Here is a 26,025-nt window from a genome sequence, read left to right on the forward strand (position 1 = left end):
TTCTCCCCCCCCCCCCCGGGAAGGGTTTATTCGATTAAGTTAAGTTAAAATTAATTCATTAATTAAATTTAGGCAGCAGGCAGCTAGTTAAACATAATTAATTAAGTTAAGATTAATTCAATAATAAAGATAAACAAATTTATGAAGAGTCCGATTAAAAGATAAATTATTTTGTGAAGGGTTTGTTAACGGACCCAAATTTCTTCTAAACAGACCCCTGTATGTATGTATATATAATAGAAACATCCATTATATTCATGATTTTAATTAGTATAAGCAGAAATTAAGGGAAAGATGATGATTGATGATGATAACGAAAGCACAAAGATCAAATAACCTTTTTTTTCTGAATTAACTTATAACTTGAACTGAAGAATGAAGAACACTTGAAGCAATGTAATTCAGGTTCAGGGTAGACAAATATCGTGTAATTTATATGAAATATCAAAATATCTGATACTTCAGATACACAATACCGAATTCTCAGTAACACAGACATGAAGGGAAATGTTTATCTCTTAGTGTAGCAGGGTTGTCAATGATTTAAGAAAAAAAAATTATTAAAATTAATAAATTTAAATTTCGTGTAGAAAAAAAAGGACAATGATTAAAATAATCTGTCACACAAAAGAAATTTTGAAGAGTGGAGGCTTGGGAAATAAGAATTCTTTTGAATTAGCAGATTATTTTTGTTTAATAAGCTTAGATATAACATTTCACACTTATTAGATAATCTGTTCCTAATTTTTTTTCCGGCTATGGAACCCTAAATGATCATTCGGCGGAACCCAGACTTTATACAGTAAATATATAAAGACGTATTATAACCAATAAAAGACAACTTTATTTTGAAAATATTCAATAAGAGGAAAAAGATTTATTAAATATTTTCTATCACGGAACTCTAGAACCCACAGAGCACCGGCCGTCGAATTAGAATAACGAAAACAAAATGAATATATTATTTTTCTTTATGACATAATATAATATAGTGTAACTTTTTGCGTGTAGTTATATACAATCTTAAGTCAAATTGACTCAAAAAGATATTTTTTGTATATTACTTAATATGAATTAATAAAAATTATTTTAGTATTCAATTTAAGTAATTTTTTTTTTAATTAACGCAGGTAGGACACATATATAAAAGGCATTTTGTCACGTAATAAATCGATCAGTTATTAATTCTATAAATTTTGTGCAGGCTTTTTGTATAGATTATTAGCAGAAACAATTAAAAATCTAAAATCATCACTGCAGAGATGATAGAGGGGAAAAATCAATTTAGTATTATTTTAAGAAAATTTATTTTTTGTAAACCTTACCCATAATTATTAAAAAAATTAGGAAAATAATAAAAACAACACAGTTGTGAAATTCACCAGTATTATGCTAATTTTACAAAAACAAATTAGAAATTGATCGCATTTTCAAAAAAGAAGACATAAAATAACTTAAAAAACACTCTCAGTTCATAGATGAAGGGAGGTAGGGAGGGGAGATGAATTTAAATCAATTGATATGCAACTTCCATTGTTGGCTCACTCAAAGTAAAATTTCTCTTTTTTTTTAACGAATTTTCTTAATTAGTTGGCTACAAATTCCAATGGATAAAAAATCAAACAGATATAAAATCTTCATATTAAAAAAAAAATTCCCACAAAATTAAACATCAAAATTTTTTTTAAAGACATTTTATTAATTTATTCAGTTTTTTATTCGTAAGTAAAAAAAATTAAAATTCTACTTCTATTTACATGAGTTTTACAAATAGATTAAAAAATAATTATTTTAGACAAAAGAAATAGCTGCCTGCCTGTACGGCTGTTGTGGGAAAATTTTCATTGTTCTCAATAATTTTCAATGTTTATGTTTTAACGTATAAATTTTGATTTTGAGAATTTTAAAAAAGAAAAGTATTATCTACTATGAAAATGATTTTGAACATAAGTAATAATTGTTATTGGTGTGGCAGTTATGGTCACAAGTGTTCGAGAAATTGCCGACTTTTTAGAAAATTGGTACTACTTTAACTACACTGGGGAGCATTTTTTTTTTTTTTTTTTTTTTTTTNTTTTTTTTTTTTTTTTTTTTTTTTTTTTTTTTTTTTTTTTTTTTTTTTTTGTTGCCCGAGATTTTTGACAAATTTTAGATACTTTCGCAGCCCTGTTTTCAAATCTGCAATCTGTTTCTTTCCACAAGCTACAGTTTTTATGCGATTTATTAATATAGTCTGAACCTTGATTTTTTTAAAAATAATCTCGAGTGAATACTAAGTGTCCCCACTTCTCTGATACATAGTGCGTGGTAGAAAGAAGGCAATAATACATTTCAGTTTATTATGAGATAAGTTTAAGTCGTATGCTTTTCGTCTAAGTGATATTTGCATGATATTGCAGACAAGTGTATGAGTTACCGTGAATGATCAAGAGAATGTCGACTTTCACCGGAGAATGTCAACAATCACATAGTCGCTTTAGTGAATCTTCGAAATATTTGTTATATCCGATTTGATATTAATTGATTCGTTAATATTATTGTATTTATTCGATATTTTAATATCAGCTGAGGATAGATTAGGAGAAATATCAGTGTCTGGAGTACCAGTTAAATGAATATAGGGCAGTCACAATTGACCGTAAAAAAAACATTGATGTAGAGCATACCGGGCAGTGACACTCAACTTTAAAAACCATTGATGTATGGCATACCGGGAAAATGTATAGTATACCGTATGCAAGTGACATTTAACTTCGGACATTTACCAAAGCGACTACGTGTTTGTCAACATTTACCAGTGGAAGTCTACAAACATCCATCTCGATCATTAACAATAACATACGTACGTTAACCTATACATTCTTTATAAACTTAATCATTCAGACAGAAAATAAACGAAACTAAAAATATAACTTTAAGAAAAAAATCTGTATCTTTCAGAACGGAACTCATTTTAGATTTGAAATCCCCATAAAACTTGAATTAGGTAAGATCAAGTACTTGTATAAATGCAACAAAAAAATGAGTTCTCTAGTGTGTGTCATTTACTGAATTTTTTCACAAAACGTTTTCTAACGATAAACAAGTTATGCAAATATTATTACCATATTAAAAATGTCAACATTTATTATAACCTACTACTGATGCGATTTTCAAATTCTGTTAAATTAATTGACTTGGATAATGATCATTAAAAAAAAAACTATAATTGAAACCCTATACATCGAATTTGTTTTAAAAAAATGATAATAACTATTTCTACGGGATCGTTCAAATATTAAATAAGCACATAAAGGAAAGAAGAAAAGGGAATAAATATAACGCTTATGCAAGACACTATAGTCCTTTTATTTTCAAAATGCATGAAAAAATAATATTACTGAGAAATTTGGTAAAAAAATAACACTTGGACACATTTTGAAATAAAAACTAAAATTAAGGAAAGAAATCTTTCTAAGAGGTTTGAAACTTCAACGTAAATTTAATTTAAATTCACACCTTTTTATCTAGATTTAATCCTAAAATTCATGAAATTGGATTACTACAGCAAAAGTAACAACCAGGAAGGGAAGGGTGTTACGAATTTACGTCAGCGTGGAAGGGGGTTAGCAATTTGTTGAAAAGGGTGAATACAAAAATGCCAAAAACAGGCTCAGCACGTAATATTTGTATAGCCCCTAAAAATATCTTTATTTAACTTAAAATTATTTTTCTTCTAGTTCACTCTGACTAAGCCTAATCTAACTCTTTCAGATGTGTATCGCCCATAACGTAATAGTTTATAGGATACCAAACATCAGGCATTTAAAATCTTAAAACACCAAAACAAATATCTGTCATTCCATTATCAAAATATAAGTGAGCTGTATTAAGTCTGTAAAGAAGTTTGAACAAAAAAATATTGGTTAAAAATAGTCAATCTACTTTAACAAGTGGTTTACACTATTTGAATGCAATTTCGTAAAGATATTCAGGAGTTCATTACTTAAATTGTTTTTGTTAGACATCTCCATTACGCAATAGGTTCTTTTACGATTTTCTCTCATAATAAATTAAGTAATTTGCAACAACAAATGTTACTATGGTAACTACATCATGCATATAAATTTATTTAGCAAAGAAAGATTAACTGTAATACAATGAGTCATTTAGTAATCTTCATAAGTGAAAAGAATAATAATAAAAAATTCCATCAAATTAAATGGAACAAAATTTTAATAATTATTCAACTGTGATTATTGAAATAGGTATTACATAAATACAGAATGGGTATTACATGAAATAAAACCATACTTTATTTAATGCAGTACCTAATTCACGTTACCAAAATTGAAAGACAAATAAAATTAATAAGAAGTACAGAAAATTATTCTAAAAGTGTTCGATAGATGTGTAGAAAAATCGTTTGAAAAGGGTTCCTGATAAGTATAAAAGAAAATCTTATCATAAAAAAAAAGTAGTGTAAAAACGAAACCATAGAAATATCTTCTGAACAATATAGGGGAGAAATATTGAAAAAAAAAAACATTTAAAAGGGCAAAAAAAAAAATCTTTTTAAAAAATTAATTCTATGGTAAAATGAATTTTAGAAATGCTGCACTAACTCCGTGATTTATTTAGAATATTTCACAGAGTATGGCTTTATGTATGCTACACGTGCCAAGCTATCCTTAAATCGGCATAAAAATTCTCGGGAGGGAAAGAAAATTAAACAATTTAGAACTACGTCATAAAAAATGTTCGAAAGATTCTATTATTTAACTCGATATTTTATGCTGGAGAAAACACCACCCATACAAAAGCTATTACCTATACAACTAGCATGAATTCTATCACTGTTTGCTTCTAGTTTTAACTTTTTTTTAGCGAGCTATTGAAAATCAACAGAAAAATTCACTTATGTTCATTGATGAACATTTATGAAAAACATGTATCGACTAAAAAATTTGCTGAACTTCAGAATAGTCCTTAATAAAATTTACTAATGTAAAAGTATTGTATTAATGAAAAATATTTTAAAAAAAAAAGTGTCGTTTTTACAATTTTAAAACAAAGAAACAGCTTTGCAGTACATCATAAAAATTGAATAATGGTTAATAATTATTGAAAATCTATCTTAAAAAAACTCCACTTTTGAAAATTACCCTAAAAAAGTTTTCAGGCAATAATTAATTAAATGATTTTTTTTCTTTATAAAATATGTAAAACCATCAAATATAATTATACAAATTATATTCTATATATTTTTTCTATTATTTTATTATATATATTATACAAATCAAATCAAATATAATTATATGCAATTGGAATAAAAGGACCAACTTACAACAGTTTTCATATTGAATACAAGATTTTAAAGTAAAAATTTCAAACTGAACATTATAGCAAAATTTTGCAGACAACAATCAAAATAACTATGTTAAAATTGCAGAAGAAAATTGCTTGCATTATTAACAGTTAATTTATTTAAATTTTTTTTAATTGCAATATACAGTGAGTTTTAAAAGTAGGACATCTGCATTGAAATCCTAGGAGAAAAGCATTTTCAATCAATACAATTTCACAGGATAATTCAAAATTGTTAAAATATCTAGTAGGACCATGATTAAAGCATTCAATAATTGTATTATTTATTTCATGCAAAATTTGTAGTATACGATTTGTGGAAATAAGATTTTCGCTCTTTTCCGAGTAACAAAAAAAAAAAAATATTTGTTTTTAAAGGATAGTAAGTATACATTCGACATTAAAATAAAGTAGCTTTCTGTTTTGTATAAAAATAATCATATTTAAACAACTTACTTATCAAAATTAAATAAATAAATTTTAATATTGATACTATTTAAGAAGAAAAAAAGTACCAAATGTTCAACTTCTAACGCATGTTATTGCTCGAAATCGTAAATTTAATCTCTACCTGCATTAATTAATACTCAAAAAGTAACAAACGTTTAACTTATACCGTAACTTCTATCCTGGATAAATTTTGCATTTCGCTACATAATACAATTTCTGAAAGCTTCGATCATGGTCAATCAAAATAATTTAGAAATATAAAAGACTCATGTGATATAGAGAGTGAAATGATGGATGCATACGAAATTTCATTACTAGCTGCAAATTGAAATGAAACAATACTACAGCCAATTCTAGGCTGAATAAATTTTGCTTTAAAGTAAAGAATACAATTTCTGGAAGCAGCTTCAATAACGTATTTTTAAAAAATCCCAATAATTTGGTAATGTAAAACTGCCCTGTGAAGTTGTAGTGACTTAAAATACTGCTTCTCATAGATATAAAACGCAGGTGCACAAAATGCTAACTTTAGTGACTCTTTTAGAAACAATAAGACAGTGGAATTTTTACACAACAGTCAAGTACTGCCGCTCCTACATTGTCATAACACACGGCAATCTCGAGTACTTAAAAAAATCCCCCCTTGTACCCCCTAAATACAAGATGAATTTTTTTTTTTACCCTATCATTAGTAAATATGGGGCCAGCATCCGTTTTTTATCAGGCCTAGGGCGTTTTTGGAACTTAGTTCGGGCGGAACCATAAGAAAGAATGGGCGGGACAGGACTGACCTCGAACATCGACCTTCCACCAACAATTTTAGCATCATTTAAATTGTACAGCCACAAACTAAGGAATGAAAATTAAAGATCTTGATGAAAGATCGATGTTGGGAGATGAAAGAAGAAAAAAAAAACGTTCTAATATGTAAATAGAAGAACATAACATTACTTACATTAGCATCTCAGATTAACTTCTTTTCCCAATATGGCTGCCTTTTTATCTTCTTTTCGACGCCAAACTGATCACGCACATAAACATAGGTATCCATAGCGCGATCACAGGTAGATCGGGATTAATATGAGTATCGGTGATATCTGTTCGATTTCTTTTCGAATGATGAAAAGAATAGTAGAGAGGAATAATTCATTTTGGAGACACTATTCTTTAAAAGGGCAATTGTGGGCCCTCGTGACTTGGGGGAAGCCGTGAGAGAATCAGCAATTTGGCACGCGGCCAAGAGTCGGATACGAGTGAAATCTCTGGCAGGGGCCGGCCGCGACCGACCAATCAGAGAAGAGCAGGCGTACGCTGAAGTGTTCTGCTTTTCCCCCCGCTTTCTACTTCCGAATTTTGACCCCCTTTGCACTTGTATTTCGCATGCCGCCCCAAAGACGGCTAGTTGGGTTTCGGTCGGTATAGAAGAGTATTGTTTTGTGCATGTGTGTTGTGCTGCTCAATGTGTATGTTGTTATGGTGAACTTACGGACTACGCATGGAATATACAATTTGTGAAAAGGATGCATTATTTTTTTTTTATTTAAGTAAGTTTTTGTTTATTTTTCAATATATTCATAAATAAGTAGGGTAACGGAGGGGGGGCTAAAAAACTTTCTTCCAAACATAACCCATTCTATTTTTGGAAACAGTTTCAACTTTTAATTTTTTGAATACGCCTTCACAAATTTTTAAGTCAAGATGTAATTCCAAAAAAAAAAAAAAATTTAAAGTAGGTTTTTCATCGTTTTTCAATATTAATAAATTAATAGGGTTGAATAACTTATTTCTTAAAGTTTCCCTTTCTACTTGAGTGAAACTATGAGCTTTAACTTACTTCACTTAGCACTTATTACTTGGCCCTCAGATTTTCATTTCATTGATATTTTTCCAAAAGATTTAAAAATTTGAATAAGTTTTTTCAAACGATATCAAGACTGAGAAATTAATTTAAACTGAAATAATAATAATTAAAAAAAAAAAAAACTTTGCTTTAAAAATAGGGCGAAAATTCATTCGCAAAAAAATAATCGCAGTTTCATAACTTGAAATACCAAAAACTTAAATTTGCAATGAAAATTGGCCAACTCAATACCGTTCCATAAAGCCTTCATAATGAGTGTATATTTCCCCAAACAAAATACGAAAGTTTCAGAATTAATAATTTTTCACATACTCTCAATAAACTTATTCATAAAGCACCAAACAACTCAATACCAAGCAATTAAAAATAGTTAACTATGAATTACTTTTCATTCATAATTAAATGTAATGTTATTTAAAAAATATATTTAAATAAAATAAATTTTAATGTTATTAAACCCAGTTAAATTTTTATTACTAAAATTATATACTTTTGCATAATTTATTTCACTGAAAAATAAAGTTGTTAATTTGGAATGGATACTTAATAGTTATTCTCGACAAAATTATATGGGGAAAAAATTAATTAAGATTCCAACAACGTATATCTCCATTCGAAACGTTTTGTTGTGAATGTTGAGGTGGGCTGCCACTTGTTGGCCACACGGAGGGAAAGTCGGCCACCCCCGTTAGGACTTCTTCCTCTTTGGAAAGGCAGCCGCCGCTCCTCTCGGCGCGGAAGCAAACCCTCCGCGTACTCTCTCTCTCTTTTTTTGCTTTCTCTCTCTCTCTCTATTCTATGAGGCTCGGTTTAGGTTATTTGTTTGGAACTTTTTATTTTATTTTTTTGTTTGAGGGATTTTTTTAAAGAATATTTTATTTTATAATTCTTTATTGCAAGAATATATAGTGTCGTTTTAAGATTATAGTTAGTATTTTTTTTGCTTAATAGGTTTTACATTACATTGTCAGTTGGTTGTTTTATCAGACTTTTTTATTTCAGAAAGGATTTTTTTTTTTTTAAATCATCGTTATTTGTATGGATTTACTTTTTTAAGAATAGTTATATTGTGGTTTGTAAGTGTATATTTTTAAGGCATAGTTATAGTTGGTAAAAAATATATTTTTTATACAAAACCAAAAAAAAAAAAAAAAGAAGGAAATAGCTTATAAGGATTTATTGTTTAAGTAATAGTCATAGTTTGTAACTATTTCTTTTAGACATAGTTATAATTTGTAAGGATTTAAAAGCCTTTTTTTAATATAGTTGTAATAATTTTTTTTCTTCTTCATTAATACATAGTTAACATTCAAAGCCTTTAAGTAGAAAACTGCAGGCAAATATAATATCGTTTATGTATAAGTTTGCTAGGATAGAGCATTTGTATCTCTTTTCTTAGCTCATCCAATTGACCAGAAATATAAAACTACCAACAACAAAAAAAAAAGTTTTAAATCAGTTTTTTATTTCAAGTTCGAAAAGATGTGTTAGTAAACGTAAAAGACAAACTGAAAAAAATAATTCAATGGAGTCTAGTGTTTATGTTATAATTTAGGGGGGTGCGCATTTTATTACAATTTACGCCTTTCAAATTATAATTTTGCTCCTCTCTAGATACATTGTTCATTTTCCTGAGAATGTTTAGACCAGATTCTCGTCGTATAGTTTGTATTAATTTGATCAGTAAGTAATAAAAATTAAATTATGGTTCATTTTATCATGTATCTTGGCATATAAACGCGATTTTCTTTGATTAAATCGATGTTGATTTAATAATAATAATTATTAATTATATTGTTTTTCTTTTGCTGAACTATTTGCAATGTGCGTATATTTGCACGAGCAGATTATGTAGATAATAAACATAGTTTAAAGCAGTCATTTCGATTTTTTTTATTACTATTAAATGAGTAGTTTCTAATTTAGATTTATTTGAGTGCGCTATTTCTTAGTCGCTCATAAAATTCTTTGGAGGATATACATTAAAAAGTATGAAGCTTATATTTTATAATATTTTTAAGAGCCTCGCAGAGATGATTGTGAAGATATCGGTGAGAAGGTATTGTGAAGAGAAAAAGGTTATTTTTAAAATATTCTCTGTTTTAACCATAGTAAAATTTTTAAAAAGTAAAATGGTTTTTTTTTTCTTACGTGTTTCAATATTATACAATTGCTAGTTATAAGTTCATATTAAAACACGCGTAAATAATAAAACTAAAAAAAATGCATGTACGCGTTCAAGCATAAACGCAGCTTTCTTTTTAAAAAAATTGCGCTGGGAGATGTTTGAATTAAAGTGAAAGTTTACAATTCACTAAGTGGATTCGAATGATAGTTTCACGTACTATGATTGTACTATTTAGATAACCATAGAAATATACATTCTTCATCATTATAACCAGTATAGCCCATATTAAAACTAACGCACGAGCCAGTTATAGTTACTTCCACGGGTGGGAAGACCGAATCAAACTTCTCGATATTATGAACAATAATGCGCGTATTATAACTAACGCTCAAGCCTGTTAACGAGCCATAACTAACATACGTGCCTGGCGCTCAACTGGAGCATTCCACAAAAAAAACCGAGCCAAACTTCTCGTTATTGTAATCTGAATAGCACATATTACAACTGACTCTCGATGCAGTTCTATAGCCGTTCAGTTGGAGCCTTCCACGGATAGGGCCGAGCCAAACTTCTCGTTATTATAACCAGTATAACACACATTATACCAAACACAGAAGGCAACATCATAACCACTCATTCCCCCAGAAGGCCCAGTTGAAAAATTAAAGACTTTAGATAACTGATAAGACTTTAATTTACTGACACCAAACCTTCGACATCTGAACTGTAAGTTGTTAAACAATAATTCACTGATCTTTCTTATTTTTCTTTAAAAAGAAATAGATTTTATGCAAAATTTCAAATAAAAGCTTTAAACATAAACACATACTTGCACATAATTTCTTAATTTCCATACTATTAATAAACAAAGAAAAGTAAAAAGTTTGGTGGATCCAAAAAAATCTAATCTGCACTTATTTTTTTATGACTAATAGTTTTCTTTTTAAAATTTTTTTTAATTCGACTAGGGTCATTATTGTATTAAGTCCCCTCCTCCAAACATATTTGTATTTCTCCCGTGCTTATTCGAATCTTCAAATATCATGTTTTAACACTATGGAATCAGAGAACTCGGATTCGTTCGATAATTTTAAATTAATAATTCTAAGGAACATTCTGTTTACTATGATGATGCACTATTTTTGTCCATGCACGATACACTATTATTGTCTACAGTGTCAATCACATTGTGCACAGCTCCTCGCATCACCTGCTACCCAATGGTAATCAAACCGACTAACATGGATACGCATGTCGGCAGTGTTAGCCAGAATAGTTAATGCTTATAATCCGACTTCGAAAGTAATGTATACATTTTTGTCCAGTGAAGTACGAAATTGTCTTAGCTCATTAATTTTCAGATTTCATTGCATATAAAAGAATATAGTGTGTGCATACAGACGTTTTATCTTGGTTCTGGGACCCTGCTGCCGTGGATACTAGCTTGCCTACCCAATGACGAACCACGGCGTGTAATTGCTTATAATTACAAATCAATTTTTTAATGAATGATAATTAATATCTTCTTTTTTTTGTTATTATTATTTCCAAAATAAAACTAGCAATATTAGAACTCAAATNGAAAGATGTTTTAATAACTGACTTTAATAGTATGACAAAATAATTCAAACCTTTGAAGCCCTAATGTTTTTTTAAAAAAATTATTTTAATTAGCTTGGTTCTGAAAATTATTTCATTATTTGAGGATTGCAATTGTATATATATATATATATATATATATTTTAATTATGCATATTGTACATCAAATTTCACTCTCCATTCGAAAAAAAAGAAAGGAAAGAAACTATATTTTCAAAGTAAATATTTTGCTTACGTCGAAATTGTCAATGTTCTGAAATTTTAATAATTAAAATTCCAGTTTGGGATTCTACCTATTGTGTATTTTAATTCTTAATTTAATATATTTAAAAAAAAAATATCCACACAATACCCACCCTATTGCCTGGAATCCTGCCCGATTTTATTTCTAAATGTTCGGTCATTATTATAGTTTGGGCAACATCCGAGATTTGAGAGAGTGCCGAAAGCATGTATAGCAATAATAGTCACTATGTAGCAATTAAAATCCAGATGAAATCAGTTGGTTGACGTGTCAGTGACCTTAGCGAAATGTACGGCAACCTCCTCCCCTGCCGTATGCCGGCAACGCCGCAGAGCGAATTCGCCACCAGCATACGACGCGTTAAGAATCCGCGGATGAGCAAGTTTTTTTTTTTTTTTTTATTCCCCTTCCTTACCCCACCTTTATTTATATTTTATTTCATTGAATCAATGTCATCTTTCGTTGTACCCTCCCACGAAGTTGGTTGAAAAAAAGAACCTGTTTTTTTTTTTCAATAAGCTGTAGGTTCTTTTGAGGAAAAAAAATTAGAGTTAAATAGTTAATGAAAAGCAAACACATAAAGATTTAAATTTTTTTTATGCAGTATATGAAATGCATTTTATTATTTTGGTATTTATGAAACAAATTTCTTAATAATTACATTAAAGTAAAATTGTAAATTTAGTACAGAACTTTAAAAATAGGTAGAAACATTATATGTCATAATAGAAGTATGCACTGTGTTACTATCGTTTGCATGATAATCATTAACGGAATATTTTATGCTAATCGTTAAAAAAGAGTTAATTTTTGCAGGAAAGGGGAGAAAAAAAATTCCCGTCATGTGTATTTTATTTATTCACCTCGCAGCAAACTTGCATCATCTTATATTTAAACAAAAGGAAAAACCTCTAATTTTTAAAAAGATTTTTGAAAGATTGCAGACGCTGACATAATAGTAATGTGGATTCTGATTCTCATAGGCATAAAGACAGGAGATAAAGTTTTTGCTTTTGAAAATAGTAAGTAAACTGCACAGTGGGTTATTGGCGACGGTCTGGGAAACATCCCCGAGGATGATCCGAAGACATGTCATCGCAATTTTGATCCTCTGCACAGAGGATGGCTTCCCTGCCTTGGTAGCCCGACGACCTGCAAGCGAAGTCGAGCACTTTACGGTAGAACAGTTTTCACGAGGGCCGATACCACGCTCCCTCGGCCCCTACGCAGGCTGATCAAAGTGGTCACCCATCCGCTTACTGACCGCAACCTGTGATGCTTGATTTCGGTGCTCTACTATGTCTTTAATCTACGATCTCGATCTACGTGTCTTTACGATCAATCCACGGCGGCACTTCTAAAAATAGTTTAAAGTGTATTCATTGTTTTCGGTACGAATGTAATCGGATTTGCAGAACGCGGTATACTGACTGTTCTAATTAATCAATAAAATACCAAAATATAGCAAATAACCCATCCTTTAATATCCGAAGACATGATTAACTAGTATTATTGAATTATTATCTATATTTGTATATGTAGCACTTATTCACTTTTCATTAGAAATTTTCATTGGCAAATATTGTTCGTCAATTTTTTTTATCACATTTTTTCGAAAATATATATTAAAAATGTATAGAGGGCTAAATTTGTTCGCTGTCCAAATTTCAAAATGATATAACAAATGGTTCTTGAGTTATAAAAGTGACACAGACAAGCACATAGATAAACTTTTCATTTTATTATTATAGATATCAGTATTTTAACATGAATTATTCTAATTATGAGTGACATATAATTAGTTGTAACTATTTAAAAATTGTTAGGCATAAAATAAAATAAAAATATATGTATGGATTCGATAAAGAAGAAAAAAATTAGCACTTACAGAAAAGACTTCTTTTCCACAAAATTTTGTAGCACAGGTTTTATGCTTTTTTTAATTTTTATTTCGTAGACTAAATTTTTATTTTTTTAAAAAAAAGATTGACTGTAAAAAAGTGAAATAAAATTTAGCTTGCAAGTAACTTAAATAAAATATTTTGAATTTCGAAATGACGACCGAAATTTCAAAATTTCATGTATGTCTTTTAATCAAATAAAACCTAACTCACGTATTTGTACAATAATTACGTTTTTAAAAAACGCTTCAACGCGATGAATCCATTTTAGCGAGATTTTTGTTCACTTTAGCGTGATATTTAGTAACTAATATCAAAAAAATCATCCGTAAAGTTCTTTTTTCCAGCCTCACGCGTTATTCTTTGTCATAAGTATTCAATTATCGGCGTGCTCTTTGTGAAATAGACCGTCCACGTGATTAGCCCTGAACTATTTCCTTTCCCCTCCCTCCCCTCCTTGCATAATTCACGTAAATAGAGAAGGAAATTTTCGACTTAAAGAAAAAAATATATATGTTTACTTTTTTCTATTGAGTGACAATTTTCTTCCAAGATAACGCCAATTTCCTTTTTAATCTTATTCTTTACGATTTTATTAATTTTTCCTTAACTTGACAAGAGTTATATAGAAATATATTTGCTTGATTGAGTTTTACTTTTGACCTATTATAGCACTTTATTCATTTTTAATACGCATATTTTATTATTATCATTTTTAAGTACGTATTCCTTGATAGAATATTCAATTTCGCCATTTTTTTTTTTCTATTTATTTCTTTGTGAAATCCTTGACTGATTTAATAATTTCCGGATTACGATTTACACTATGCTTGATATTAACTAAAAACTGAGCATTTTATGCGTTGCGTGATTCTTCAAAATCATGAAATCCAGTCGGAAAAATGATTTATCTATTGATTATGATTGTCAGTTTATTTTAATAGGTAATTTCATATTTAAATTTTATTTAATAACAAAATCCGCTAAATGAAAATAAATAAAAAATATTTGTACTGCTGAATAATTTATTTAAATTCAAAAGATATTTTTAAAAAATTAATTATAAGCATACAACACTTATTTTAGTATAAGTTGAATCAAGTTATTTTTTTACATATAGAAATATATTGTTTTATTTTATATGTAAGATATCGTTTATGCAGCATTCATTATTAATCTATCCAGTAACTTTTAAAAACATTATCTAGAATTTAATATTTCTTATTCTCATTATTCCTTTAAGTTCTTTTTAGTAATATTGATTGCAATATTTTAATTCTCGTCAATAAAAATTAAAAAACGATTGTGATCCTACAATCGAACACGAGAAAAAAAAAACAAAAAAAAAAAATCATACGATTTAAAATCATAATATACATAATATACCATAGTGAAACAATCAAAATGAAATATTTGAAACATTTTTTTTTTTTTGAGAAAATGTTTAAAGGAATTTTATGTAAAATTTTTTTAATACTTTTTTCTGGGTGACCAGCATTTTAGATACAAGTCAAATGCTTTAAATGTTATAAAGAAATAAATATTGAAATTAACTTTTAATAATCCTAAAGGATTACAAATACTGTCTTTAAAAGTTTGATAAGTTAAGTTCTCTCTTACTGGAAATAAATAATAAGACAATAAATAAGACAATTTATTATTCTGTTTTTAAAGCTAATAAAAAAAAATATCCCCAGTTGGTCTTAAAATCGGTGCTATATGAACATGTACCTAGGGACCAATGTTGAAATGTCTATATTTTTCAATATTGGTCCCATATAAGGCCAATATTGGACTATATACATTCAGTATAGCGCCTGCATTGGCTGAGTAATGAATATAAAATATCGGATGAATCTGACAACTCTATATAGGGCCGATATCGGTAAAATATCGGCCCTTTGAACCCTTATTGAACCAAGATTCGTGAATATGGTTCCAATAAGGGCCCAAGTTATATTGTTGCTAGGGACTTGCATTACAAGTTCACGCGTCAAATACTACAAGGGAAAAATATTTAAGCTAATTGATTTTAAAAATTTTAAAGCTAGTTTTTAAAATGATTAAAGTATTTTCTAAATGTTATTTGGCCTTTACTAAGAGCTCAGGTCTATCTGAGTCACCAGCCTTTTAGCTACAGGTACCATTGTTGCTCCTAATATTTTAAAGGAAAAAAAAAAAATTATTTAGGCATTTCAGTAGGAATAGGCCATCCATTGTAAGTCTATCTCCATGGCTGACATCTCTTGTTCACCCCGTTGACAGGACAAAAGATTCCTTTTTACAATAGGAAATTTCCCCTCCCAGCTCAGCTGGCTCTTTCAATATTTCTGCCCTTAAGAAGAAAAAAAAAAAAATTGAGGGATCTGAACCTGCCCCCCTCAGTCTGTCCTTTTCTTTAGCATTCCCAACAGTTCTTCATCATCATCTATCTAATTCAACAAAAGGCAACATGATCTGGAATTAATCATGGAGGTTTCCTTTTCACATTTTTGTGGTCAAGACTTATTAGCCATGGGAATTTGGAATTCGTATTAATTCTTGAGAAGCCTATGAGCTTTGATCAGGAGTTGCATCTGATACTTTTTATATTAAATTCTACTCCTATGGTTACGCAAAGTTAGAATTCGCATTGAATCTTAAAAAATCTATGAATCCCTGTATGAGTTGTATCTGATACTTTTTATATTAAATTCTACGCCTATGGTAATAAAAAGTAGAAATCCGCATTGAATTTTGAGAAACCAACGAGTTCCTGTATATGAGTTGTATCTGGTACTTTTTGTATTAAATTCTACGTCTATTTAGGGAAATGCCCCAGCTCCAAAGTCTGATAGGCGAGCTTAGATTGCTGCCTTGTGAATACTCTGTAAATGATCCACACTGGCTTTAAATGTCATCCAAATATTATTCGCATCTTGGTGGTCGAAGAACTTTTTTTATTTTCAAGCTTAGTAATAATTAAATTACGCCACCGTTAATGTAAATACATTTTACTTTTATTAAAAAACTACGACTATAAACACCAAGGTTTGTATGTTTAAAAAAATAATAAATAAAATAAAAACATATAGCGTATTTGGCACTTAATCTAAGCAACTTTTTTTTCTTGATATTATATTTAGATACATAGCAAATAACATTTAAGCAATTTATATTTAACTTTAGACATAACATTGCCATCCATTACATTGCAACTAAATTAATAAGCTGCTATAACAACGTTGCCATTTCATTAGAAATTATGTATATACATAAACTTCCACAACTTTAAAATAAGCTTTTGTTCTTCTTACCCTCGCCCCCTCTTACCTGAATGGTTGAAGAATTTCAAACAGCTCTTATGGACTCAAATAGGAACATATAGGAAGAAGATAAAAATAAAACAAAATAAAAGAAGATTGATAAAAAGCCTAGCTTCCCGCTCTCTCCGTCCCTCTATGAAGCAGAGCAGAACGCGCATTTGTTCTGAACGGAAGAAACTTCGGTCGATAAACAGTCCCTTCTCTTCTCTATTTTTCGATTTCTCCTCTTCGTTCTATTCTTTCATTCTTTTTTTATTATTATTATTCTTTTTTTAAGACACTGGGTGGTCCAATTTTAATTTATCAACAAATTGCCGTCCGAATTCTGGGTCTTTCATTCAACATCATCTTAATAGATTAAAGGCAACCACAGAGAAAGTAATGTTCGATGATGCTTTTGGGTGTGAATTTTGTTCTTTTTTGTGAGTGAGAAAGCATGGGTGGCTTATTCGTGTGTCAGTGGCATCAGGGTTATTTCTTCCTTACATCGTGATTAAATCTGGATATTTTCAAAAACAAAGATGTATGTTGATTCGTGACTGCTGATGATGCCATCATAAATTTCATTTGGTTTTTACCTTTGTTTCGCGTAATCTCAAATTTTTGGAGTAAGAAAAAATTGCTGAAAAAAATGTGAGAATTAAAAATCGTTTTCAATATATTTGAGTGGATTAAATATTCAAGAAAGTGTACAATCAATCAAGTTTTTGTCTTCTTCGGGTTAATAGTTTAATATGATGGGAATAATTTGTATTTTTTCTTTACTAGTTTAAAACTTATGCAGAATTTTCATGAGACAATATTATATATATTTCACATATGCTTTTGAGAATACATTCTCATCGTGAATTTCATTTATTTATTTTAGTTTAGTTTCTTTCTTTCTCATATTTTTGAGACAGGTACAAAAAGGAAACGAAATAAAAAAAAAATTGAAGTAGGAGTTCAACTGTTTTTAAAATATTTGCATTAAATTTTAAAGTCAAAAATATAATCAAGAATTGAATTTTTTTTTATTCTTTTGAATTTCCCCCCCTTTATACTACAAGAATGGATTCGAATTTTTATTTTTTAATTTCAAATTTTTACTAAGATTTCTGAAAATTTTTAATAAAAGCTATTCTACTGTAAAGTCTTGCAGATGTCACAAATTAATTAACATTTTAGTCACTAGAGAGGAGAAAAAAAAATATTTTGTAAAGATGTTTCGATGCTTTGTACCTAATGCGAATAGAAAAAAAAGTTTTACTCATATTTTTAAAAAGAAACCTTCAGCTGAATAACTAATTATAGTTAAATTGGGAATACATATCGTGAAATAGGGATATTTCTTGATATATCGTAAATAATATATTCCTTGACGATATATAAATAGTTGATATTTCGCGATATTAAAATTCTGATATTTCTCCACTGTTTATAACACAATACTTCGAGCTTTGTGGGTAAATACCCTTTTGCCTATTTTGAATTTTTCATTTAAATGTTGTATATTTATGTGTTACCTGAAATGTTATTATGATTTTATATTTAAAAATTATTAATTTAAGAAAACATTGTGAAAAAGACGTGCGACACAATGCGTTCTACCCTTTAGGTTTATTTTCCCTGTTATTTTCTGTATATTTTTTCCTATAACTTTGTTAGGTAAAGTTATAACTCAATTTATTTTTAGTTGTTTGTATTTTATTAAATATGCGTAACTGTATTTATTTTTATACCTATCAATGTCCTTAATTTGTGACATTGCCTATCAACTATTTCTATCAAAACTTCATCTATGTGTTATAAGTGCTTACTGTAAAAACATGTGGTAGCATGTTTTTAGTTTGCTTTGTATGCATGTTCTAATACTTGTGATTAGATATTTGAAAAATAATTTACGGTTAAAAAATTATCAATAAAGTTAGTTAACTTAAGGGTGTTTTAGTTAAAAATAGTTATAATAAACTTTGTCCCGCAGAGAACTTATCGGAAAAAGACAATTCCCAGTGATGATAAGTCCCTCTTTGATCAGTCTGCGATGGGACCAAGGATGTACGGTATCGGTCATCGTTAAACTTTCCTACCGTAAGCGAAACCGTGCTAGACGTCGCGCGCAGGTCGCCGGGCTACCAAATCGGAATGCTATTTCCTCTGCAGAGGATTAAAGTTACGATGACATGTCTTCGGATTGTCCTCAGGGATGTTTCCTAGACCGTCGCCAATAGCTCATTATGCGTCTCTAGTGCGACGTTAATAAAATATTACTATAATAAACTTTTCTAGTCAAAACTGAATATGTATAAATATTCTTTTTAAGTATTACCGAAATCTCTTTAATAATTAAAACGTTCGCGTTAAATTCAAACTATATTATTCTAAATACAAAAAAATATCGAAAAGCATGGAAAAAACATGCAAATTGACTAATTGTTAGTCATCAGGGTACTTCATATACGATATATTATATTCATAATTAATTATTATATTTTTAATTTAGTATTATTTTGAACAGTATTGGATTTCTCCTTAATAATTGAATTTATTTATGCATTGATATTAAAAGTTTTTCTATTGCAAATTTGTGTTATTAAAATTTTTCTGAAACACTCTCGTATTGTATCAATTTTTTGTATTGATAATTATATTTTAACTGTAGAAATGCTTAGTTTCACAAACCATTATATTAAAATAAATCTTATTTTACGCATAAAGTGTAGAGGGAAACTGCTATCGTTAAACTTAAGGTGCGCCAATGTGACTAATCTCTAGTCACACTCCATTCGGATTGTTTCACTTCCAGATTGAAACAATGTCACACAGCATTTTCCAACATTATAAAACCTCCACGTCAACTTTAATACTTGATGACGGACAATCCATAAACACTATCCGAAAGACGATGATGCAATCGGGGCGGTGTTGTTGTAAAACCTAGGCTGACCGCACATCTTCCGCGTGGGTCCCAGTGGTTGAGTCACCCGATCAATTCTTGTCCGGCCATCTCCTGCTGCTGATCACCAGTCATGTGTAAAGGCGTGTGCGCATGCCGGACTCTCTGCTGTCTTGTGTGTGGAAAAGTTTTAATGAAGTCGATCTCATGCCTCTTCGAATACACTTGGGAAGATTCTCTTTCGCGTTAATGGCTTTTCTTTCCACTTTCAATAGTGTTTTGGATGTTTTGACGGAATTTAAATCAACAGGTGGCTCTTCCAAGTTTTAGAAGGTACGGTGAAGAATTTAGTTTCTTCGTTATTTACTTATTAATAGCATGCTTGAGAAATTCATTTTATCGAGTTAATCTTCAGTAATGAAATTATTGTCCTGAAACTTTGTTGAATAATTTGTTTACTATTTAAATTGTATCCAAGTTATCGTCAGTTTAGTTAGGTTTTTATGGATGGATGTTAAACATTTGTTTCAGGATTTGGATAAATGAATGTTTATTGATTTTTAAACTTTAATTCATTCAACAAATCAATTATATTTTTTTAATCTTCGTTTTAGATTCAAGTTCGCGACTTGTAAATGTTTATTTCAGGATTTGGCTATGCATTGGTAAGGAAATTGATTTCTAGAGTTTAGACCGAACAAAAATCAGTTTTAAGGGAGAAAAAATATTATTGTCAGTTTAGGTATCTGTTATTGGTATCAGTTTAGGATTTCTTTTTATTGATAGAAGTTTTGATATAGGATAGGAAATTATATTGTCGTAATAAAAAAATTATATTGTTGCCAGTTTAGGTTTTCTTTTTATTGATCGAAGTTTTGATATAGGATAGGAAATTATTGTGTTGCATTAAAAAAATTATATTGTTGTCAGTTTAGGTTTTCTTTTTATTGATGCAATTTTTGATCTAGGATAAGAATTCAGGATTTGAATGTGTTTCTAGACTTTAGTTACACACATCAATCAATTAGAGAAAAAAATTATGCAATCGTTAGTTTAGATTATTTATTTATTTATTTTTTTGCTGATACAAATTTAATATGACATATTTATTTCTGGATTTGAATAAGTCTTGATAAATTAATATTTATTAATTCTTAGGTATAGCTCCATATAACAATAAATTAGAAGATTTTTTTCATTTTGTTATTTAGATTAATTTCTGAATCGTTGTTTCGTGATTTTCGCTGTGCGCTTTAATATAATGTTAAAAATTCTGGTAACGTGTACTGTAAAAAATTCAGGATTAAATTACGGTAAAAGGGACTGGCACCATGAGTGCAGCAACAGTAAAATCTATTGTTACCGTAAAATTTTATGTGGTAATTTTTACAGTAAAAATTACGGTATATGAAATTTTTATGGTAAAAAGGGATTTTATAGTAGAAAGTACAGGATCTCTGATTCGACGGTATTGCTGGTACTTTTTACCGTGATTTGATTTGGAATTCATCGTGTGTTGCTATCATAATATCGTTCAAATTCGCTGCAACAGGAAAAGTTAACCATATTGTCGGAAAATTTAATCTTTTTTGAAACTTAATGACAAGAATTATAATATGTTGCATTCTAATATTATGACGTTGAATCAAGTTATTTAGTATATGTTTATAATGATTTCACGTGCAGACATACTTTATTATCTAACATTTCTAACCATCTCACAAGTTACCTAATAAGAACGCACACATTTTTCTTACGACAATTCAGAAATATTTTTACTGTTATTTAAATTTACGGAATCAGTTTAATTTTAATTACGAAAAAAAAAGGAAATTCTATGGAGTTAAACAATTATTATACTGATTTCTGTTCAATTAAATGTAATACTTTGAAAAATTTAAAATGAATTTATACTAATAGTACTAAAAGTAATTTGAAAATTTTTTGTAGTCTTAAGAGATTGGTGTAGTGCTATCAAAAGAGTAGAATTTCTTAGCTACTGATTTCCCGGGTTTTAATATATTAAATTTTAATATCATACATAATTTTATAGACAGTACGTGCAATAATGTTACAAAGTTTGGGTAACCTTAATAATGTTCGAATTTGCTGCAACCTTAATATACAGCTCAGATCCATATTATCCTACTTTTTTATTGCATTATAATATCGCTCCTGGTGGCAAATCCCAATTTTGGGTTTACGACAATTAACGTTAAATTCCGTAGCCTTGTAATTTTGAACCCCATACAGAAGACAAGGGAACTTCTGTATCAAGAATTGAGAGAAATTTTCCTGCTTTCTTGGAGGACTTTTCGATCGAACTAACCCGCATTTGCGTTATACGAAAAGGAAAAAACACGAAAACCCCCCACGGTTAGCCTGATGGCAAGTGGATTCTAACCCATGATACCGTCTACCCGTGAGGATATTTAACGTCAGCACTGTGGTCGGTGCAAGCCGAGTGCGGAATTCGTATCGACCTGAGAAGTTAACTTATGATTACGCAAGGAAGTTCTATTCCAATAATTTGTTTGCATTTTGATATTTTGAAAATTTCTTTTCAGTGTTTGAAACTTCATGGCTTTCTCTAGGTTTGCCTGCACTCACTTTTTCTATACTTTAAATTTTGAATTTGTTATAGAGCATTTGCGATGAAAAGTTTCTCCCGCGATATGGCGTCCTCTTAGATTCTCCTACCATCATCTTGAATCGAACGAAAGTACTTAACACGCTGTTAATGTTGAATTTAATTTGCACCGTATTATGATTTAACCTGTCGATATTATGGTGCAACGTGTAACCAATTTTTCTGAGAGTGAAGAAAAAGTTTACATATCTGTCGCTCAAAACTCTTCATATTTCGTTGGAAAAAAAAGTCGCGTCACATGAAAGAAAAATTAAAATAAGTGTGCCTGCACGCCAGGATTATTTTTCTTAAAAAAAATCTCATTTTTCGTCGGAAAATCCATGGAAAAAGAAGCGGTCATATTGCATGTCTCAGCGAACTTAAGCCTGATGCATCGCCTACGCTCTCCCGCCAAAGAAGTTCATTTAAATTTCTGTCTCGTGCCAAAAGTGCATTATTTCCTCTTATTTATTCCACTCTTTTAATTGCATAAGCCGGATATGACGTCAGGAGGAAAAGTTACAAGTCGGGGGTCCGATAAATAGAAACAGGAAGAGAGTGACGATGTAGCGTGCAGCATTGGACGTTATTTCTGTATTTCACTCAAAGATGACCCTCGATGATAGGAACAATTATTGCGTTCGATAATGGGCCTCACTTAACTTTCTTTTGTTCTAACCGGTATACTTTGTCTCCTAGTGACATTTTGAACTAAATATTAGTTCTGTTTTCTTGAGCATTGTGTGTGTGTGTGTGCTCCATATAAAATATTATTTCATATTGTGATGCAATGGGTTCGTGGTCTGAATGACGATTAATAAGTAGTAGCGAATCTATATAGTATACATATAATATATTGAGAAATATAATAACAAGCCACATTTCCAACTTTATCGGAAGAGCGTCCTTTATAGGCGTGTGTGGTAAAATGTCTCTATTTATATGTAGATGAGGATTTGCGTACTTACGATATTTATTTGAACTAAGTTTTTAGTTGTATTGGTAATGTACTAGATTTGTCAAGTACAACTGTGTTTTGAAAGATGAAAATAATCGAAGATAGTAAATACCAAAATATAATTCTCTCTTCCACTCGTTTTGTGTACTAGAAACTTAATTTTGTACCCCTTAGCCATACTCCCATAGAAATTTTTGCTCATGCGCTGTGAAACTCAGATAGCGTTATGTTAGAATGAAATGAAACCGTAGTGCTTTGCAAAATCTCTCTAATATATTGAATCAATGTTGCGTCGATAAAACTGAAATGGTCGTATGATAGGAATATGAAAAATACATAATTCTTGCTTTTGACTTTTTTCTCTAAATAATTGGAGGAAAAAATTGTTATAATAATTTGGCTTCCCGTGTTTATATATACATTAATTATTGAAACAGCAAGTGCTCAGTCGAAATTTGAACTATGCATCAAAACTAGGATTGGCTCATTCTTGTCAAGTAAAAAATTAACGTTGATGTTTAAAATGCGATGCAATTCCAACTGAAAGACTAACAATCATAATAATAATAATAATAAAGACATTAAAGTGAATTAAATTTTTAACATACAAGAAATTGTCAAAGTATTTCAAATTGTTACAAATTTTTCAACTAAATTCAAGTAAATAAAATAATGTTTTCAGGCAAACCTTTTATCAGTTTGTTTTATTACATCGAATATTACATTTAAAACATTGCTAAAAAATTACATTTAGGTAATAATGGTTTAAAAACCACTTATTGTTTTGGGAGAAAAAAAATTGTTAGCAATTTAGCTTTCAAAATATAAATGTTTTTATCAAAATGGAATCTTTTAACAGACCTCAGCATTAAGAAAATAATAATAAAAAGCGAAACGAAATTTAAAAAAAAAAATCTTTCTCCTCTTATAAAACATGTATGATACCTCAAAATAACCACTTATGTAAGGGGGAAACTTGCTTTAATTATTTTTAAGCTACTAATTACTGCTTGCTGCTTTTTTTTTAGAATTTTTTTATCGCCTCTTTCACAATCAAATCAGAAGCTCTTAGCTTTTTTTTTAATAGCCGCGTTTGCTGTCTTTGTGACAAAAAAATCATTCGTATTAAAGTATAGTTTAAACAACGCATAAGCGCTATAATGGTTACATATTAAAAGCACACGGATGTAAATTTGCATTTTACTTTTTTACTTTTATTCGTTTATTCATTTTAAATTTTTAACTAAAATAGTATTTATATACTATATTTGAACTTTTTCCTCAATTAATTCTCTGAGTATTTTAACTCTGGGTACAAGAAGTTGCATGTAATATTCATTAGTTTTAGCTATATTTTATTAGTTTCTATGATTATAAAAGTTTGTGTAAAATTGAAATTGTAATTTTTAAATGTTTTCTATTTTTGAATAATATCTTGATTTTTTTTTTTTTTAATGCCGCTTTATTTCTAATAACTTAGTCCTATTTTACAAAATAGGGATTACCGAACGAATCTCTTTTATTTCTTAATTTAAAACCCGATTTATTCTTAAACACTCTTAATAGTTCTTAAAAAAGAAGCCTTTTATTTGAAGAAAACCTGTTAAATAAATATTTCTGTTTAGTTTTTATAAATAATTGTTTTAAGTATTAAAATATAATAAAACTTGTAATAATTTTCTTTTTGTCAACTTCATTGCCCATTTATTTAAAAACGTTATGAATTTTAAATAATCAAAATTGCTTTAATTTTAAACTTTAAAATAATAGATTAAACTACCGTATATAAATTTTTTGAGGAATAGACTTTTTAATCGAAAATCTAGATGTTATTAACAAATAAACGTTATTTTTTTTACATTTATTCGTTCCTAAATATTAAATAAATTAAATTTTTTTAGATTTAAAGGTTGTAAAGACTATAAAGCATATTTCTTTAAATATTTATTTACAAATTATTGAATTTTTTTGTTTTTAATGTACATATTTCCATAAATATTTGCCTGCCTAATCCTTGATTTTTAATTTTATCATGAAAGTAGTATTTAAAAATAAGTAAATAAAATAACTTTTTCTCGCTAACCGAGGCAATTTTATATAACATTATTTACTTTCAAGTAAATATATTTTTTATTTTGGCCGACTAATGCTAGCTTGTTCATTTTTTATTTTAAAATTATATTCTAGAATATTTTGAGAAGTTGTTTATTGAAATCTGATCATAAAAATTACGAAACTGCTACATTTATCTAAATCATCTGCAAACCAAATATCCCTAAAATCTACAATTATTGATTGCCCAATTTATTTTTTCTTCATGCACTTCGCCATCCTACGAGCGTTTGCTTAATTTAAGTAAATTCAAGGAATATTCACAAAAGTTGGATTTATAATCCGTGAATTAATATGAATAGAAACATCGTTTTCATTGCTGCGACCTTCCCTTTCCGCTATCCTAGTTACACTTTCAATTACCACGCGATCTGCTTACTACCTGTGGTAGCAACACCCTTGTACCAATTTTCTCCGAATCGTTGTTCGAAAAATAAGTTTTCAGAAAATGAATTGGAGTATTTCATCCACCTGTGCAATTTAATTATACGAGGAGTTTTCTGTTTTGCTCTTCTTTTTTTAAACGCGTTAAAAGTTTTAATTTTTAAGTGCTCGGTCTTGTGTGAAATTTGTATTTGTATAATCTTAGCAATTGTTTCATATTATATATATAAAGT

General features: G+C 29.2%; 1 protein-coding gene and 1 long non-coding RNA gene across 4 annotated transcripts in view; one reads left to right on the top strand and one right to left on the bottom strand.

Annotated features, from left to right (window-relative positions):
• LOC107452898 (uncharacterized) overlaps window positions 1-6,893 on the bottom strand; it is a 112,912-nt gene extending 106,019 nt beyond the window's left edge. For both annotated transcript variants that reach the window (XR_011636473.1, XR_011636474.1), the window contains exon 1: window positions 6,752-6,893. This is a non-coding gene — a long non-coding RNA (uncharacterized lncRNA). The remainder of the gene's footprint in view (window positions 1-6,751) is intronic.
• Window positions 6,894-7,008: 115 nt separating this feature from the next.
• Window positions 7,009-26,025, top strand: part of LOC107452888 (titin homolog) — a 74,760-nt gene continuing 55,743 nt past the window's right edge. The window contains exon 1 of one of the 2 annotated variants that reach the window (XM_071179037.1): window positions 7,009-7,340. The gene's annotated coding sequence lies outside the window, so the exon portion shown is untranslated. Of the gene's footprint in view, window positions 7,341-19,706; window positions 20,043-26,025 lie in introns of those variants that run through there. The other variant, XM_043044687.2, reaches the window with a different exon arrangement.

The sequence above is a fragment of the Parasteatoda tepidariorum genome, chromosome 3, assembly GCF_043381705.1.
Source record: "Parasteatoda tepidariorum isolate YZ-2023 chromosome 3, CAS_Ptep_4.0, whole genome shotgun sequence".
Taxonomy (NCBI): Eukaryota; Metazoa; Arthropoda; class Arachnida; order Araneae; family Theridiidae; genus Parasteatoda; species Parasteatoda tepidariorum.